The following is a 20,538-nucleotide window of genomic DNA, read 5'->3' as shown; positions in this document are numbered from 1 at the left end:
CCCACCTGATCACCACTGATCAGCAGATGTATATGGAGACAATGCCCCTAATGTCCAGGTAGGCACCCACCTGATCACCACTGATCAGCAGATGTATATGGAGACAGTGCCCCTAATGTCCAGGTAGGCACCCACCTGATCACCACTGATCAGCAGATGATTATGGAGACAGTGCCCCTAATGTCCAGGTAGGCACCCACCTGATCACCACTGATCAGCAGATGGTATGGCCTGATATAACAGCCAAGACAGAAAGGGATCACACAAAACGTAAAGTCCTGAATTTCAAAAATACTGACTTCAAGAAGAGGCAAGAGCCTGAGAGAGGCGTTGGAAGGGTGGGCTGAACTAAACGGAGCTATTATAAATGGCATCAAACCTATAGGCCAGGAAAGTAAATAAAAGTAAGAGGAAAAGGTCACTAGTATGGTTCTCCAAAGAGGTGGCTGGTAAAGAAACGTATGAAGGACATAGGGTAGAATATCTGGCAAAGCTGAAAGAGACAAGAAAATCTGAACGTCAAAAGTGAGAGTGGAAGTTACAGAGGTAGGGTGAGGTGGCAGGACTTTTTACAGGGATGACAAAGGACATAGGCCAGAGGTGGAAATGTAAGTATGGAAGGAGATGAGGAGAAATTTGTGGAGAGAGGTGAAAAAAAAGGCAGAAACACACTGAAGAAGAAGATAGAAAGGAGTAAAGGATTGCTAATTGTTGGCAAGTGTACATATGGGACTGGAGAGGTACCAGTTACAGGGGGGAGGGTTCGTGTGGAGCTAGCAGAGCTCCATGGGGCTGAGTGAGATGCCTCCTAGGATATTACGGGAGCTTGGCGAGGTTCTGGATGCTCCGTTGAAGGATCTCTTTAATCAATCATTGGAGATGAGCGTGGTTCCTTGAAAATGGACAAGAGTGATTGTGGTCCCTCTTCTTAAAAGTAATAGCAGAGAGTAGGTTGGAAGCTGCAGGCTAGTTAGCCTGACCTCGGTAGTGGGAGACTCTACTGAAGGAAAGAATTGTAGACTGCAGGATTCAAGGCCGCATGATTTTATCAGAGCCAGATCACATCCAATGAATCTGATTCATTTCTTTGATTAGATGACCAGAGAATTAGATCAAGAGAATGCATTGCATGTGCTTTACTTGGATTTCAGCAAAGCTTTTGACGCTATCCCGTATAAGAGGCTCAATAATAAAATGAACAGCCTGGGGGAAGGTCCCATGGTGCTAGACTGGATTAGAAATTGGTTGACTCATAGATGACAGAGGGTAGGGGTAAATGGAAATCACTCAGAGGAGAGAGAGGTAATTAGTGGAGTGCCTCAGGGCTCGGTTCTGTTCAGTATCTTTGTGAGCGATATTTTGGAGGGGTTAGATGGAAAAGTTTGTCATTTTGTGGATGATACCAAGATCTTCAGCACGATGGATGCCCCTGAAGGAGTAGAGAGAATGAACAGTGATCTAAGAAAGCTTGAAGAGTGGTCAAATGTTTGGTACTTAAACCTCAGTGCACAAAAACAACAGAGTCATGGATGAAAACCATATTCTCACCAACTCCCAAAACGCAACACAATTCGCAAAATCATACATTTACCACTCCCCATCTGTCAGGGACTTAGGGGTGCGACTCGACAATCAATTTAACCTTAAATCCTTCGTCCACAACACCACTAAAGAATGTTTTTTCAAACTTCAAGTGCTCAAAAATCTGAAACCACTCCTTCATTTCAGCGACTTCCGATTAGTAATTCAGTCTATAATTCTGGCAAAATTAGACTACTGCAACTCCCTTCTACTAGGTCTCCCTGCCATATCCACAAAACCGTTACAAATGGTGCAGAATGCTGCGGCGAGGTTACTCACCAACTCAAATAAAAGAGCACACATCACACCAATTCTACACGGCCTTCACTGGCTTCCTATAAAATCCAGGATCACCTTCAAGACATTAATGATGATTCACAAGGACATTATGGGCATCGCCCACCTTCATCTAAACACGCAACTCCGCCCTCACACATCACAAAGACCCATCAGATACAATTACAAAGGATCATTATATGCTCCTCCGGTCAAATCCCTATTAAGAAAACGAGCACTCTCTACAGCAGGGCCTACCCTCTGGAACTCATTACCTCCGGAACTTCGCCTAGAAACATGCCATCAAACTTTTAAGAAACACTTAAAAACATGGCTCTTCCGGCAAGCCTTCCCGGAATCGAAGGAACACTCAGACACCGGTCAAAAGGCAACATAGAACAATACAAATCTCTTGAACTTCCCCAAACCCCACTGCACCTGATTACGCATTATACGGACAGTCCACAGGTTATGAAAGTCACCACTGTAGATGCTCTAATTCATCAGCTCTCATTAGGCTCAGATCTTACCATTCAACTTTGTACACTGTTACCTGATACACTCAATTATTTCACTATTTATTGTAGATATTTCTACGGCTTTTGAACACTGTTTGACATGTTATTGATATCTATTTAATAGTCACGTTCTTATGTTCAGAAACTCTGTATAATATTTACGTTCTCATGTTCTAAAAACTCTGTTCTATGTAACGCCTTAACAGCGACTGTTTTGTTCTATGGAAACCGACCTGATTTGATATGTGTATCGAGAATGTCGGTATATAAAAATTCTAAATAAATAAATAAATAAATTTAGATGTGCAAACATCCAGAGTAGCTTTCAACGATGGGGAGGGGTGAGACACATGCTCACTAACCAGGAGAGGGACCCTGGGGTGCTAGTTGATCTCAAGGTAGCAAAATAGTTTGATGAGGTGGTGGTCAGAGCCAGAGGGATGCTGGAGAGCATAGGGAGAGGCATAACCACCAGAAAAATTAGGTGATAATCCCTCTGTACAAATCATTAGGGGTGCCTCACCTAGAATAATGTATTAAATTCTGGAGATGTTGTGATTCTGCTTGTCATGCAGACTCCCAGCCACCAGAGGTCCTCTAGGAGCTGCTCTTGCCCTCTTTCCAGTTCTAGTCTCAGTGACCTCATGACTCGGCAATTCCCTGACTATTTAGCCCTGCCTCAGTCTAGCTCAGGGCCTTGCCATTGAGTCTGCTCGGCTCCTTGCTTGGTCCTTTGTTTCTGTATTCCTTGTGGCTTCCCTAAGCCTCCTGTCTCAAGCCTTGCTCCCTGGCCTCCTATCTCAAGCTCCCTGGTTCCCGAGCCTCCTGTCTCAAGCCTTGCTCCCTGGCTCCCTAAGCCTCCTGTCTCTAGCCTTGCTCCCTGGCTCCCGAGCCTCCTATCTCAAGCTGTGCTCCCTGGTTCCCGAGCCTCCTGTCTCAAGCCTTGCTCCCTGGCTCCCGAGCCTCCTGTCTCAAGCCTTGCTCCCTGGCTCCCGAGCCTCCTATCTCAAGCTGTGCTCCCTGGCTCCCGAGCCTCCTGTCTCAAGCCTTGCTCCCTGGTTCCCGAGCCTCCTGTCTCAAGCCTTGCTCCCTGGTTCCCGAGCCTCCTGTCTCAAGCCTTGCTCCCTGGCCTCCTATCTCAAGCTGTGCTCCCTGGTTCCCGAGCCTCCTGTCTCAAGCCTTGCTCCCTGGCTCCCTAAGCCTCCTGTCTCTAGCCTTGCTCCCTGGCTCCCGAGCCTCCTGTCTCAAGCCTGCCCACATTAGTAACCTTTGTTTTGTTCCACTGTTCCATCCCTGACCTTGGCTCCTGCCTGAGCTCCAGACCCACCAAACATCAGCCTCCAGCCCTGCAGCCTGCATCTCCAGGCCTGTTCAGCTTCCCCTGAGTTCGTTCCCCTCCACTCCGGATTCCAGTCCAGCTTTAGCCTTAGGCCTCCTTCCTTGTTCAAGTCCTGCGGCCACCAGAACCCAAGGACTCAACCTGCGGGGAAGGCGGCTGCTATAGGCTGACAATCCCCTGGTCTAGTCTGCCCTGGAGTCCTGGACTGTTCCCTCAGCCTAGCTGGGTCCTCAACCCTAACAAGATCGTATCTGGAAAAGGATAGAGACAGACAAAACATAGTCCAGAAAAAGGCAACCAAAATGTGTAGAGTACGTACCAAAAGATGTATATGAGGAGATTTTAGGACTTAAATGTGTATATCCTTGCAGAGAAGAAAGACAGGGGATATGATAAGGGACATTTAAATACTTTCAAATTATTAATAACGCACCAGAAATCTGTAAAACTAGGAGTCCAGCAGAAAGAAGTCTGTAAAACTAAGGGTCCTGATATGACGCTGCAGGGAGGAAGACTCAGAACCAACATCAGGAACTATTTCTTCACGGAGAGGGTGGTGGATGCCTGGAACGCCCTTCCGGAGGAGGTGGTGAAGACGAAAATGTAATGGATTTGAAAAAAGCATGGGATAAACACAGGAGCCTTACTGACAAGGATATTAACAGAGCAGCAGGGCAACCTGTACAGAGTGAAAAGGCTGCATTACATGCTTGCAAGAAGGCACAAGAGTACCCTGCGTGGAGCGACCTTGCTGGGCAGACTGGATGGACCGCTTGTCTCTTTGTCTCCTGACATTTACTGTTACCATTCTCTCTTTTGATTGGATGGCTGTCCAGCTTCTGCACTTGGATTCTGCAAATCCCACCTAAACCATTACCCACACTGTAATGGCCTGCCAGCTAAGTCCACCTATGCTATAGTCTTGGCTTTTTGGAAATCGCTGAATTAAAAGTCATTTTTATCCCCACGATCAGCAATTTATTTATTTATTTGCCTTCTGTTTTTTGGCACCTATTCAGGTAGTGTAGGTCTTTCCCTGTCCCCAGAGGGCTCACCATCAAAGTTTGAAATGTCTTGCTGAACTTCCAGAAGAGTCACCTCACTTATCTCAGCCTTGTGGTTCTCACATGAAGACTGTAAATGAGAGTGGGAGAGAGCGATGGCTTAGTGTTTTCAGGATAAGAGACTCTCATGGAAATAGACAACATTGGTTGCTGAACTGTTTCCCACTGTAATTTCATCCTTAGCTCTAAAGATTATGTAATCCATTTCTTGTTGAACCTTGACCTTCTAAGTTAAGTGTATTAGTAAGATCTCCCTTAAGGAGCTCCACGACGTCAATAAATGTGTTTTATTTAAGTAATCAGTTGGTATTTAATGAGGATTCAATAAGTGCCTCAGCTGAAGCGTTATTCCATCGCATCCCTAAAGGTGTCACATTAACCCAAACCATTGTTACTTGGAAAGTAGCTTGGAAAGTGAACCCTCCGGAACCGGAAAGATTTTCACACCAGCCATTTCTTCTAACTGTGAATCTGCAGAAGAAGATGAGGGTATAGATGAAGGAATAAATCCTACTCAATCTTACAACATAGAGGAGATATGGGGGTGTGGGGGGGCTTGAATTAAGCATTACCCACTTTAATCGGCTGCTAGTGGTTAGCAAAAAGCATTAATTTCAGGCCCAGCAACAGAGAAAATAGTCACTCAAACTACCGAGCTCTCTTTCTCTTGTATTTGCTCCCTCGACTGATGACGAGTTCATGAAACCATGGAGTACCTCCACCAGCTAAATCCCAGCAAGCCCCACCCACAAGGCATTCCTCGCTCCTCTGCTCTCACAGCTCCCTTATCCATCCATGTGCCTCAGCCACAGGCGCAGATCACTGACATGAGCATCAGTCACTCCATGAATAATCGCCATTTATTCATTGGAACATTTACCCCCATTACAGAATGGTGCATCTGTGTTACCGACCCTCATTGGCAGAACAGGTTCCCTCTTTCATGTACATGTACTTGAATACCTGGAAAACAAAAGGCAAAGTAAAAACCAGAGTCCCATGCCTTCCGATCAGTTTCAGTAACAAGGCTTTGAGGCAGTAGGGGTTGAAGACCACTTACAATGGTCGTCTTCTGATACTGGAGCCTTCACCTTTCAGACAACAGCAAGGCTGGTTCCCCTCTTCTCAGGCAGGACTCTGCTCTTTTCTTTCCCCTTTCTTTTTACCAGTCCCAAAGAACATAAGGCTTGCCAAACTGGGTCAGACCAAGGGTCCATCAAGCCCAGTATCCTGTGTCCAACAGAGGCCAAACCAGGCCACAAGCACCTGGCAGGATCCCAAGGGGTAGAGGGATTCCAAGTTGCTGATCCCAAGAATAAGCAGTGGATTTCTGGACTTTTCCTCCAGGACCTTGTCAACATAAGAACTTGTCATATTGGGTCAGACCAAGGGTCCATCAAGCCCAGCATCCTGTTTCCAACAGTGGCCAATCCAGGCCATAAGAACCTGGCAAGTACCCAAACACTAAGAAGAACCCATGCTACTGATGCAATTAATAGCAGTGGCTATTCTCTAAGTGAACTTAATTAATAGCAGGTAATGGACTTCTCCTCCAAGAAGCTTGTGACCTGGAGGCATACCCATTGTAGTGGCCAGCCATGACACCGGTTATATGCATTAGATTTTAAGCCCAGAGCTATAATATTTTATTTCAGAGTGTGTCGTTATATTTGAAACAGGCAGGAAACATGAACCCTGGCCTAAGATTCAGGGGGTGCCTACCCGTTAGAGGTGATGGCGTCACAGATACTCTTAGCACCCTCTCCCCCTCCCAGTTGCTTTGCCTAACACAACACAGCCCGAAATAATGAAAAATGGAAATGAATTGTAATGTGATTGCATAATTATGTCGCTATTGTCTTACACTCCAGCAGCTGATTGCCACCCCAGGCGGTGACAGGCCCTCTGAGCTGCTCTCAGGTGAGCATTCTCGGCTGCAAAACTGTTGCATGCGCTCTTTCAGTGGCGGCGCAGATCAGCGCTTCCACACCTGCTCTGCAGTCAGATTAGGAAGGCACCAAACGAGGAACATGGGAGCGGATTTGAGATGCAGAAATGCATTTTAAATCATTGCTACAGCTATTCAGTGAGAAGGTTTTCAGTCTGAATATGTGCATTTGAATTTTGTGTATTGTAACCCACTTTGCAAGACTGGCTAAGGTCTTTAAATAAATGCATAATAATATATTATGCATGTTCCATGCGCGTTAAAGCAGGTGCATAACCGGTGTGGTATGCAGGCACTCCGGAGGCCAGGGTTCCGACGTTGGACAGCCTGCATTTAAGTTATGCCCTGCCTGAAAGCAGCTGCGACAATTCCACGGAAAAGATTTGCAAAGGGAAATCATGCGGAAAAGCTTGCTTTGAAAATCCTGGGTGAAGTCTACGTGCACATCGTATGCACAGGTTTTACAGTTACCGGAAAACTGAGGCAAACCTAAGATTGGACCAACGCAGTCAAGCTTTTCTCCGCATATTAACATTTTCTATTACTAAGTCCAAGCTTCTTTGCAACTCTAAACTTTTAGCACAGCAAGTTCTGATTAAAAACCCCCGTGCTGGGGACGAGGGACATAATCCTTCGGTACCTTCCAGCTAAAGTTATTTTTATCCATTAAATGAAAAAAAAATATCCCCACACAAGCAGCGCCCCGACTGAGAGAGATAACACACGGCATTGCCTTTTTTTTTTTGTCTACAAATTTAACATTTAAAAAGTTAATAAATGGCTAGAGCCCAACAGATGGGGGGTGGGGAATTAGCATTTTTCAGATTAACATGCACGAGCGAAGATAGACAACGCACTTGCCCCTGGGAAATAATTTGAGCAATCTTTGCATATTTTATTTAAAAGCATGCCGTGTTAGGCAGTGTAATAATGCGGAGAGATGGTGATTAGGTTAGGCCTGGAGGGATCACAGACTGGGACCTAGCCTCCCTCCCATGCAGTCTGCTTAAAGAATTAAAGAGACACTGCTCGCTATTTGGGATCAGGGACCGGCAGGCTCTCCTAGCTCATCTCCAGCTCCTGCAGCAGGGATCGCTTTTAGAAGGACAGTTCAGCTGGGGTCGCCGACCTGATAACAGAACTAAGGCCTGGGACAATCACAGAGTCCCCCTTCATGGTTGGAAAGGAAAGATTGAGAGCTGAGGTCAGATAGGGGCAGGGGAGATCCCCCCTTCTGATTTCTCACACTATTGTGAGGTTAGGAATGACAGCTCAGCCTTCCTCCTCATTCCTTTCCAAGCAGCCCTCATCAGGGAGCCATCAAACCTGACTAAATAAACACCAGGGAGCCAGGGCATGAGGGCGTGGCCAGGGACCGTGAATAATGTCAGTCAGCTCCCCCCGAAGCGTCACATGGTAAATCTGTGAGGGGTCAGGATGCACTGCCGGTCAGCTCTGGGCCTTAGAGCAGGGCAGGCCTGGCGCCCCCAGTCTCCCCTAGATCGGAGCGATACTTTGAGGGGTGCAATCCACCCTGAGCCCAGCTTGGCGAAGGCACAACATCAAATGTTTCTCAATGCAATAACGGAACCGAAAAAGTACGACTGGAGGGGGAGCAGCAGCTCTGACCTTGCCGAAATCATGGCCCAGGGCAACTCTTTCTTATTTTCTAGAAGGAAGGTGTACAAGTCCCCTAAATAAGTGATCTCACAGACCCTGATACGCTGGCTCTTCTCTGATCTCGGATCCGAGGTAATTGCATCTCTCGTGTTTTGACAAGCGTCCCCCCACGTGCGAGCCGAGGTGCTAGGTCTTCCCACACAGAGACAGAAAGATGTCGCTGGTCAATTCAGTTTATAATTGAAACCTTTAACCCAGCGGAGGGAGGAGAAAAGGCTGAAACGTCCCTTGCTCTCCCCTTCCTGGAACAGAATCTTTCCTTGGGCTTCTCCCTCCCTCTTTCTGTTGTTAATAAATGGGACCTGCCCCCTTCTTTGGCAACATTTCGAGGGAGGCTGTCCCCTGAGGAGCGACCTCGTTGGGTTTGGCCTGAGACATCCAGTGCAGGCAGTGACCCCACTGACCCCAATCTGGAAGTAAACACAGTAACCTGGCAAGGGTTACTCAGAAAATCCTGCCCACTAGGGACCCTGGATGGGAAAGTGTCCCCCCTAATAACTGCTGAGGGGTAGAAAAGAAGCCGGGTACAGCTTTTCTGAATCTTAAATCTCTTTACAAAAGACCTAAACTCAGTCCTGGATGTAACTAACCAGGCCGGCCTGTGCTAGCCCTGCCATGGCACCAAGATCTTAAAGCCAGCCCCAGCTAAGAGGCGGCTGGCATTGCTCTCTCCCATACCCAGCAGAGCAATCCTTGGTAAATGGGACTGGTAAACGTCAGAGCCCGGATTACAAAGCTCTGAGCTGGTGCAATAGTCTGATGCCTGAGGAAACATATCCTGATGGTCACATCCTGTCCTCTCTCTGCAGAACTAGACCCGACGCAGAGCCAGGAGAACTCAGAAATCCAAAGGAGGCTGGATTCTTTATACCCCCTCTCTGGTATATAAAATAGGAGAAGCTTTAGCAATGGTCATTACAGAATTGTGTCCTGAATGGTGGCAGGTGGCAGGATGTTACACCCCCATATTGTACAGGTTCTCAAACTCAGCTCATGGCTCAGACCCCATGCTTGCATCTCAGCCTTTCACTACCTTTCAGGCCAATACAGAAGGGTGCGCTCGGCTGAGTGCACAGATAGCCCCCGTCTGGACGCGTGTTTTCGACGCGCTATTATTACCCCTTATACAGTAAGGTGTCATAGCGCAAAGAAAACGTGAGTCCAACCCCCAAAAAACTAATAGCACCCGCAACATGCAAATGCATATTGATGAGCCTATTAGTTATTCCCGCGCCATACAGAAAGTAAAACGTGCAGCCAAGCCGCGTTAATTTCAGCCGGCACCGGGAAAGTGCACAGAAAAGCAGAAAAAACTGCTTTTCTGTGCACCCTCCGACTTAATATCATAGCGATATTAAGTTGGAGGTCCCGAAAGTAAAAAAAAAATTAAAAATCGTAAAAAAAAAATCTGCCCGCGGCTCGCGGGTTGGAAGATGGACACTCAATTTTGCCAGCGTCCGTTTTCCGAACCCATGGCTGTCAGCGGGTTCGACAATCGACGCCGGTAAAATTAAGCATCGGCGTCAAACCCGCTGACAGCCACCGCTTCTGCCAATAAGGAGGCGCTAGGGACGCACTAGTGTCCCTAGCGCCTCCTTATTACCGCGGGCCCTCATTTGAATACAAACTTGCGCACCTAGGAGAGTGGCCTGGGCGCGCCTCGGGAGAACGGGCACTCGCCTCGGAGCGCCGGCTCTCCTGCGCATTTTACTGTATCAGCCCGTTTGATATTTCCGCAGTTTCTTGTCCTTTTTCCAGCTAAGATTCAGGGTCTGAGCCATGAGCTGAGGATACTCCCTTCTTCTCCTTTTGGCTGAGAATGAGAACTGGTATAATATTGGGGATTAACGCCCTGCCATCATTTGGGCACACAAAACAAGTTAGACCATGGCTCAAATTAAACCTCCCATTTATATATATATATATATATATATATATATATATATAGATATAGATATAGATATATAAGCAAGAAGCCTGGAGTTCACAAAAAAAAATTAGCACATTCTCATAAAGAAAACAGGAGTCATTTCTAAACAGAAAGCAGAAATATTTTCTTAATGAAAGTTACAGGAAGGTTTCTATGCCTCAGAGACTAATAATGGCAGATAAAGACCTCAGTGGCCCATTCAGTCTGCCATCTATCCCAGCTGCAGGCCATAGAGAGTGGCCAACTGTAGGACATCGCTGCTTACCAATATCCTGGGGTGGATGAGGGTGCAGGTTCCTGTACTTAATCCAATACCCAGCGCCTGCCCACCCTCCCTGTATCATCACAAAGCTTTGTAATAATCTAAACAGGTGAACCAGCAGTAAAGGGAGTAAGAAAGAGTAAATGAGAACTATAAAAAATAAATATAATAACACTATAAAATCTTTGAACATACAAGTTAAAAAAAAAAGTTTATATATAGAACAGAAATATCTCATTAAAATAAACACCCCAACATGGCATGTTCAGATAATAGTACTTACATCAGGGGTAAATTACATGGAAGCTACAAACAAAATATGGGATCCGAATAGCTGATACATCTCAGAGCAGAGCGTGTGGATGGGCAGGCAGAAACAGCTAGCGTAAGTCTGGTATTGATCATCAGGAACTGATATGCAAATGGCTTTGGTCCCAAGCAAGCATAGCAGGATTTGCCAGGCACTGCTTCTAGCTCTCCTCTGCATTATAAACACACTGCTTCCATGGTAATGTACGTGTGAGCACAATTCTATGCAGAGCAGGATGTGCTGGGCACTGCTTCTAGCTCTCCTCTGCATTATAAACACACTGCTTCCATGGTAATGTACCTGTGAGCACAATTCTATGCAGAGCAGGATGTGCCGGGCACTGCTTCAAGCTCTCCTCTGCATTATAAACACACTGCTTCCATGGTAATGTACGTGTGAGCACAATTCTATGCAGAGCAGGATGCGCCGGGCACTGCTTATAGTTCTCCTCTGCATTATAAACACACTGCTTCCATGGTAATGTACGTGTGAGCACAATTCTATGCAGAGCAGGATGTGCCGGGCACTGCTTCTAGCTCTCCTCTGCATTATAAACACACTGCTTCCATGGTAATGTACGTGTGAGCACAATTCTATGCAGAGCAGGATGTGCCGGGCACTGCTTCTAGCTCTCCTCTGCATTATAAACACACTGCTTCCATGGTAATGTACGTGTGAGCACAATTCTATGCAGAGCAGGATGTGCTGGGCACTGCTTCTAGCTCTCCTCTGCATTATAAACACACTGCTTCCATGGTAATGTATGTGAGAGCACAATTCTATGCAGAGAGCAGGATGCAGCGGGCACTGCTTCTAGCTCTCCTCTGCATTATAAACACACTGCTTGCATGGTAATGTACGTGTGAGCACAATTCTATGCAGAGCAGGATGCAGCGGGCACTGCTTATAGTTCTCCTCTGCATTATAAACACACTGCTTCCATGGTAATGTACGTGTGAGCACAATTCTATGCAGAGCAGGATGCGCCGGGCACTGCTTATAGTTCTCCTCTGCATTATAAACACACTGCTTGCATGGTAATGTATGTGAGAGCACAATTCTATGCAGAGAGCAGGATGCAGCGGGCACTGCTTCTAGCTCTCCTCTGCATTATAAACACACTGCTTGCATGGTAATGTACGTGTGAGCACAATTCTATGCAGAGCAGGATGCGCCGGGCACTGCTTATAGTTCTCCTCTGCATTATAAACACACTGCTTGCATGGTAATGTACGTGTGAGCACAATTCTATGCAGAGCAGGATGCGCCGGGCACTGCTTATAGTTCTCCTCTGCATTATAAACACACTGCTTGCATGGTAATGTACGTGTGAGCACAATTCTATGCAGAGAGCAGGATGTGCTGGGCACTGCTTCTAGCTCTCCTCTGCATTATAAACACACTGCTTCCATGGTAATGTATGTGAGAGCACAATTCTATGCAGAGAGCAGGATGCAGCGGGCACTGCTTCTAGCTCTCCTCTGCATTATAAACACACTGCTTGCATGGTAATGTACGTGTGAGCACAATTCTATGCAGAGCAGGATGCGCCGGGCACTGCTTATAGTTCTCCTCTGCATTATAAACACACTGCTTGCATGGTAATGTACGTGTGAGCACAATTCTATGCAGAGAGCAGGATGTGCCGGGCACTGCTTCTAGCTCTCGTCTGCATTATAAACACACTGCTTCCATGGTAATGTACCTGTGAGCACAATTCTACGCAAAGAGCAGGATGTGCCGGGCACTGCTTCTAGCTCTCCTCTGCATTATAAACACACTGCTTGCATGGTAATGTACGTGTGAGCACAATTCTATGCAGAGCAGGATGCGCCGGGCACTGCTTCTAGCTCTCCTCTGCATTATAAACCCACTGTTATGGCTAGCTGGTCCTAAGAGGGAAACATTTATCCGTGGCTAGCTGGTCCTAAGAGGGATATATTTCTGCTATGGCTAGCTGGTCCTAAGAGGGATACATTTCTGTTATGGCTAGCTGATCCTAAAAGAGATACATTTCTGTTGTGGCTAGCTGATCCTAAGAGGGATACATTTGTCTGTGGCTAGCTGATCCTAAGAGGGATACATTTGTGTTATGGCTCGCTGGTCCTAAGAGGGATACATTTGTCTGTGGCTAGCTTATCTTAAGAGGGATACATTTCTGTTATGGCTAGCTGATCCTAAAAGGGATTCATTTCTGTTGTGGCTAGCTGATCCTAAGAGGGATAAATTTGTCTGTGGCTAGCTGATCCTAAGAGGGATACATTTCTGTTATGGCTAGCTGATCCTAAGAGGGATACATTTGTCTGTGGCTAGCTGGTCCTAAGAGGGATACATTTCTGTTGTGGCTAGCTGATCCTAAGAGGGATACATTTGTCTGTGGCTAGCTGATCCTAAGAGGGATACATTTCTGTTATGGCTAGCTGATCCTAAAAGGGATACATTTCTATTGTGGCTAGCTGATCCTAAGAGGGATACATTTGTTGTCTGTGGCTAGCTGATCCTAAAAGGGATACATTTGTCTGTGGCTAGCTGATCCTAAAAGGGATACATTTCTGTTGTGGCTAGCTGATCCTAAGAGGGATACATTTGTCTGTGGCTAGCTGATCCTAAGAGGGATACATTTCTGTTATGGCTAGCTGATCCTAAGAGGGATACATTTGTCTGTGGCTAGCTGATCCTAAGAGGGATACATTTCTGTTATGGCTAGCTGATCCTAAAAGGGATACATTTCTATTGTGGCTAGCTGATCCTAAGAGGGATACATTTGTTGTCTGTGGCTAGCTGATCCTAAAAGGGATACATTTGTCTGTGGCTAGCTGATCCTAAGAGGGATACATTTCTGTTATGGCTAGCTGATCCTAAGAGGGATACATTTGTGTTATTGGCTAGCTGATCCTAAAAGGGATACATTTGTGTTATTGGCTAGCTGATCCTAAAAGGGATACATTTCTGTTGTGGCTATCTGATCCTAAGAGGGATACATGTGTCTGTGGCTAGCTGATCCTAAGAGGGATACATTTGTCTGTGGCTAGCTGGTCCTAAGAGGGATACATGTGTCTGTGGCTAGCTGATCCTAAGAGGGATACATTTCTGTTGTGGCTAGCTGGTCCTAAGAGGGATACATGTGTCTGTGGCTAGCTGATCCTAAGAGGGATATATTTCTGTTGTGGCTAGCTGGTCCTAAGAGGGATACATGTGTCTGTGGCTAGCTGATCCTAAGAGGGATAGATTTCTGTTGTGGCTAGCTGGTCCTAAGAGGGATACATGTGTCTGTGGCTAGCTGATCCTAAGAGGGATACATGTGTCTGTGGCTAGCTGATCCTAAGAGGGATACATTTCTGTTGTGGCTAGGTGATCCTAAGAGGGATACATGTGTCTGTGGCTAGCTGATCCTAAGAGGGATACATTTCTGTTGTGGCTAGGTGATCCTAAGAGGGATACATGTGTCTGTAGCTAGCTGATCCTAAGAGGGATACATTTCTGTTGTGGCTAGGTGATCCTAAGAGTGATACATGTGTCTGTGGCTTGCTGGTCCTAAGAGGGATACATTTCTGTTGTGGCTAGGTGATCCTAAGAGTGATACATGTGTCTGTGGCTTGCTGGTCCTAAGAGGGATACATGTGTCTGTGGCTAGCTGATCCTAAGAGGGATACATTTCTGTTGTGGCTAGGTGATCCTAAGAGGGATACATGTGTCTGTGGCTAGCTGATCCTAAGAGGGATACATTTCTGTTGTGGCTAGGTGATCCTAAGAGTGATACATGTGTCTGTGGCTAGCTGGTCCTAAGAGGGATACATGAGTCTGTGGCTAGCTGATCCTAAGAGGGATATATTTCTGCTGCTAATTCTAAGGGGAAGGTTCTTCTAATAGAAGTCAGATGCAGAGGTGCAGGCTTGATGGGCCATGAAACCTCCAGACGCACATTTTTACTCTCCCCAGAGCGGGCGTTAATTCTTGAAGAATCCCTAAATTTCACAGAAAACACTGCTTTTCTGTAGTTCCTCTGACTTAATATCGTGGTGACTTAATATCAGGGTGATAAGGAAACCGAAAAAAGAGTAAGTGAAAAACATTTTTAAAACAATTGTCATCCACGGTCCGGTTATCGAGAGTCCGTTTCCCTAACCCATGGCTGTGCACAGGTCAGGGAAACAGCACCAAAGAAGCTGCTGACCTATATCCAGGCTCCAGCGCCCCTGATGTCTGAGTGGGCCGAGCAGCTGCTCTTGGCTCTTGACTGGCCCGGCGGGATTTTAGGGATCATTTCCCCAAAGATTCCTAAACTGAGCCTGCATGATTTCTGTGGCGGGCGGATATTTTGCACTGTGGCAGATAATTTATCTAGAATTGTAAAACTACTGCTGTAAATTGTTAGCACCCCTTGTCCTTCATGGGGACTCGGAGTCAGTGTCCCGCTGTCCTTCTGGCAGGGAGCTCTGGCCCTGCTACTGTGGGACATTTTGCTTCGGTCGGCTCAGACCTTGTGCCGCTTTCCTACGTTTTTAAGCGGGGCTGAATAGGCTTGGTGGGGGGGGGGGGGGGGGAGAGATTGTGGCCTTCAGAGGGAAGAGGAAGCCTTCCAAATCTGCAGCTGTCCCCGCCCCGATGAGCCCTGTGCGCAGAGGAGCTGCAATTCTCCCTGCCCCCTGCACAGCACAGCCACCGGAGGGATTAGGGCTCGGATGAGATAAACTCCTGTCCTGCAGCTCTGGCTGGAGTGCAGTTCATGCACTTTAAGGGGTCATCCTAGAGATCCTATTGAGAGCTCCTTACAGATTGTAGAGAGCTTGAGATGTGGGCAGACGCGAGAGAAACTTCTTTCTTTTCACCTGAGTTCACAGATAAACTCATGGGGTACCAGCTAGGACTTGCACCCCCAGGTTTATCCGTGTATCCCATCCCAGACAGTCACGCACACAGAACTGGGAGGAAACGTTGGCCATGCCTTGCTGGCCGGGGTCATATCTACAACGTGGAAGAGTTTAAAATTCACTCTTTCACTTGGTACATTTGCATCCTTTGCTAGCTCTAGGCTCTCCGTTTACTGCTCCCTGTGCTGGCTAATCTGCAGCAAATTCGGAGACTCTGACCCATGAGGGGTGAAGAGGCGAGCTGCATCTCGGAAAATGGCTGATCACGCCGGAGGACCCCCGCCAGGACTAATCCAGACATTTCAAGCTGGAAGGATTTGTTCTGTTTGCTTCTGCTTCAGAATTACGGACGGATGCAGAGTGCGGGATTTCCCCCCTGGGTTCCTGGCGTGCAGAAGAAGGCTGCAGATGCACTTCAGAAGCAGCCCTGTATCTTTGGCATGGATACCCCTGGAGCCCTTTACAGCTGACTTCAGGGGCTCTCAGAGCCCTCCAGGACGAGGTCATCGTAAGCCAGAAATGTTATGGCTGCTGTGTTTCCTTCTCTTTAGCAAGCCTTTGCTGTACCCAGAAACAGAGCCTGTCTTGCCTTGCACTCCGAGCTTTCTGAGGGAAACCTCTGGGGATACCGAGCATCCTGCTCTTCCTTGCTTGGCGAATCAGTCAGCATACACGAGCGGAGAGTCATGGAGCGTCTTATACTGCTATGAATATGAGCAAAAGGTAAAGTCACCAACCAGCGCCATTTCTCACGACAGCTGGTCTAGCGCTGGTTTTTCCCATCTGTAGGGCTGCAACATAAGGCTTACCATACTGGGTGAGTCCGAAGGTCCATCAAGCCCAGTATCCTGTTTCCAACAGTGGCCAAGCCCGGGCACTATTTCGGTGCTCCCTGTGAAAAGCAGCACTAACCCTCTCCCTGCATGCAGTGGGGGTAAAACCCAAGGCTGGAGGCTCGGCCTCTCATACTTGGTAGCCCCAGTGTAGAACGAGATTGTGGATTATCCGGATTCCTTGTACTCAGGCTCGGCGGCATCACCACGGCTACTCCCTGACAGCAGCAGCTGAGAGAGGGTTCTCGGGATGCACCCGAAGGGATCAGCTAGCCAAGGAAGAAGCAGTTGATGCTCTAGGGGCCATTTCCAAGGAGGCTCCTGGTCTGCATCCAGAACCGCCTCATGCTCCAGATGGACCCAGGGCCCACCCAGGTCTGCTGCCATCGCTGACGAGCCTGAGGAGGAAGGAAGCCTAGAAATATTCCCATGCAGTGGCTCCGCAGACCAGCGACTGGCTGGGTGCAACGCCACACAAACATCGCTGGTGCTCAGGCGCCATTTCTAGTACTGTGGGACCTGCTGTAAATGCTTTCTACCCTTTGCCATGCAAAAGCAGCAAATCTGTGTATGTTCTCTAATTGCATGGCATCTGATACTGCGGAGGTGCCGTATGGCCTTTATCTGCCGTCATGTTGTACATCTTTTCAGTCCCGCTGTTCCGGTCTCTCCATAATCTGCCAGCTCTGACGGTTATGTATTTGAGTTGCATTAACGACCGCCATTGTAAAACCTGTCTTATTATCAGTAAAGTTTATTGTGCTGTTTTCTTCACAAAATGAAATTGACAGGATTGAGAGATATCCTCGGCCCATTTCCTGCAGTGCCTAGGAGCTCGAGAAGATCCCCCACCTGCCCCCTGGTCTCCTGTCAGGAAGCATTTTCCCTGCTTGGGAGGTTTCTTTGGCTGGAGCTGTCGCATGGCTCTCTGAGATGGGACAGTGGGCCAGGGGTTTCCACCTGCGAAACATTCATCAGCACATCCATGCACACTTACAGGGGAGAGAACCTGCGTGCACAGAAACAGGAAAGAAACACAATAATGTACAGTGCATCCCCGAAGACGTGAATGACGGTGCAGTGTAACAGACAGGGATGGTTCCTGCCCTTCCTGTGATCTGTGCCGGCCTCACCTGCGCGCCATTCCCTTCCCGGCAAGGACTGAGGCACCCGCTGAAGGCTGAGCAAAATGTAGACCCTGATAATGCCCAGTGACAAGTGACTGCTTCCAGAAAGGGGAGAGGCTTGGAAGCAGAGATAAAAGGCATTATCAGGGCAGGACCACCCCTCAATTGTTAAGTTTTAGCTAACAAGTGCCGGAGGGGTCTCTGAAGGAGAAGAGGTGGGGGAGGGGAGCGAGGGTGACAACCCTATTGTAAGGAAATCATGTGGAGCCCCGTCTGGCGTGAGCGGCTCTAATTCCCTCCATCTCGCTGGCCCAGCCTCAGCTGCCTGCTGAATGAAGGAGGGCTTAAGCCTTTTGTAGCCCCCAGGCCTCCAGTTCTGGCTTGGCTGCTATCAGCAGGATAAATGCAGGCTTTCTGGCCTGGAGCAGCAAGCTGTCCCCTCCTCCCCGGGTCAGGAAGAAGGGCCCCCTTACCTGCCCTCCGGCCACAAACCAGGCAGGACTGCCATCCCTCTCCTCAGTATCAGCAGCCAACAGACCGCAGCCTCCTCATTCACACTTTCTAATCTTCTCCCGGGATGGTTTTAAGGCAGAGGTTTTGCAGGCTCCCACTTAAATCCTCTTTGCTCTCCAGCCTAACCCCCACCCCCTTACTCCACAGATCTGTTATTGGGCTGGGGGGGGGGGGTGCATATCCTTTGTTGGCACTGCTTACATATAAAGTTTATTAGTTGTGTGAGGCCACCAGTGTACACTGCACTGTACACAGTAACCTTGTGCCTGCCCCAGTTCAATCTCGCATTTGATTTGGACAGCAGGAGGCTAAGTGAGTGGTTAACAGGGGAATCAAAGCAGGTTCTTTGCGCTGGGATTTCTGGTCCAGTAGCTATGAGGCTGGTACCGACAGTGGGTCTGATCTGAACGCCAGATGATTCGGGCTCCCAGCGACACTGACCCTCCATCCAGCGGGTTCAGGTCTCCTGACACTGGGGGTGCAGCAGAACCTCCTCAGTCCAGGCAGCGCAAAGCCCGCTTTTCCCAAACTCCTGTGCCTCATTCTAGTGGCTCAGCAGCAAGCCAGAGACTTGGGTTTGAATCCTGTCCAGCAGGCCAGGAGAGGCTGCAGAGGCAGTGTTCACATCCCCTGAGGGAAGAGAGTTTCAGCCATTTAGCATGGGTGACACCGGGAGGTCAGACTTGGGGTCCACGTTCCCGGGGCTCTAGAGCGAGCTGTGGTTTGTGCTTGACAGCTGAAGACTGGAGGAAGCTGCAGGGGCAATGCTGGTGGGGGAGGGGAGGTATAAATAGAGGAAAAGCCCCAGGTAGTTGACAGTGAGGACTGGTGACCCAGCTTATAATCACAGCCCAACAGAGCTGGGCTTCTCTGCTGGGCCTGTCATGCCGAGGACCCCCCCGCAGAACCTGCTGGGGGTAGTTCACGGAAAGCAGGCAGGGGCACCGATGCCACCTCTCGTCCCACCTCTACCAGACGTGAAACTGGAAGAGTAAGAAGGAGCAGCCTGGGTTGTCTTGGGCTCTGGGATTGCTCCATGATTAGGATGCAAATGGAAGCAGGCAGGAGACGAGGCTGAGCTTCCAGCAGGGCTGCTCCTGTTTGCTATTCTGCCCCGAAGGGCGAGGTGGGAATCCTTAAAGGAGCCGCCTCCCTCTGTGCCAGCTCCAGAACGGGCATCCTGCTGCCGGGGGGGGGGGGGTCGTTTCAGCTGCTTTTAGAATAATTGTGTTTCAGTTTGCTTAATATTTATTTCACTTCGTTTTGTTTACTGAACCAAAAACAAATATTAAAAAACCCCCACAAAATTAAAAAAAAAAAAAAGATCAAAGTGAAAGAAACGATCCCTTCCAGTGCCAAACAGGAAACTCCACCCCGGGCTTTCCCCATGAATCGCCCAAACTCCCCGGGGGTCTCTTACCTCCTTCTGATCCGAATCCTGGCACCTGACGGAGTGGGAGCTCCTGCCCCTCTCTACTTTTCAGACCCCAGGAAGGAGGTAAGAAGCCGCTTTGGGGGCGGGGCAGTAATCTGGTCTTGGCAGCTCTGGGTTTTTTTTGCTGCTGTTGTTGAGTTTCCAAAAAAAAAAAGTCAATGAAAAAATAAATTTCAGAGAGGTTATCATTTTCATTAAATGAAATGAATTGGACTTGTTTCATTATGTTTAAGAAAGCTGAGTGCAGACTCCTGGGGAATCCAGGAGTGAGGAGGAGTGGGTGGTGATAACCTAACCCTGTGCTCGGATCCGGTTCTGGGCTCTCCCTGCAGGCCAGAGCACTCTGCTTCTCTTACTTCTGAACATGGAGGCCAGTTACACGTGGGTGACACCATCCCAGGTATATTTTTGGGACATGGAAAATACCTTTCTTAAAATATTTACAGTAGAAATAATTTTATGTTAAAAAGTTACAGAGAAACACAGAAAATTCTCCTTACAAGAGCAAAAGAAAGCATAAAATAAACCAAGGTGTGAATTCCCTAATCAGATGGAGTCTGACACTGCAGCAGCCCCTGCTATTCCAGCATCACACACAGCTCTGCCAATGCATCTTACTCCTTCCTTCCAGCACCCCTGCTATTCCAGTATGGAGACCCCGCACACAGCTCTGCCAATGCATCTTACTCCTTCCTTCCAGCACCCCTGCTATTCCAGTATGGAGACCCCTCACACAGCTCTGCCAATGCAACTTAATCCTTCCTTCCAGCACCCCTGCTATTCCAGTATGGAGACCCCGCACACAGCTCTGCCAATGCAACTTACTCCTTCCTTCCAGCACCCCTGCTATT

The 20,538-nt window shown here is 48.1% G+C and overlaps 1 long non-coding RNA gene across 1 annotated transcript; it reads right to left on the bottom strand.

Moving 5' to 3' along the window:
• Positions 1–4,763: 4,763 nt before the first annotated feature.
• On the bottom strand, positions 4,764–19,765 carry LOC115073511. The gene is made up of 3 exons (XR_003852037.1): positions 19,673–19,765; positions 5,659–5,741; positions 4,764–5,249 (listed from the first exon to the last, which is right to left on the bottom strand). It is a non-coding gene; the product is annotated as an uncharacterized LOC115073511 (long non-coding RNA).
• Positions 19,766–20,538: the final 773 nt, after the last annotated feature.

This window comes from Rhinatrema bivittatum, chromosome 11, assembly GCF_901001135.1.
Source record: "Rhinatrema bivittatum chromosome 11, aRhiBiv1.1, whole genome shotgun sequence".
In the NCBI taxonomy this organism is placed as follows: Eukaryota; Metazoa; Chordata; class Amphibia; order Gymnophiona; family Rhinatrematidae; genus Rhinatrema; species Rhinatrema bivittatum.
The sequence above is the reverse complement of the archived record's forward strand: the minus strand, read 5'-3'. Positions and strand labels throughout refer to the sequence as shown.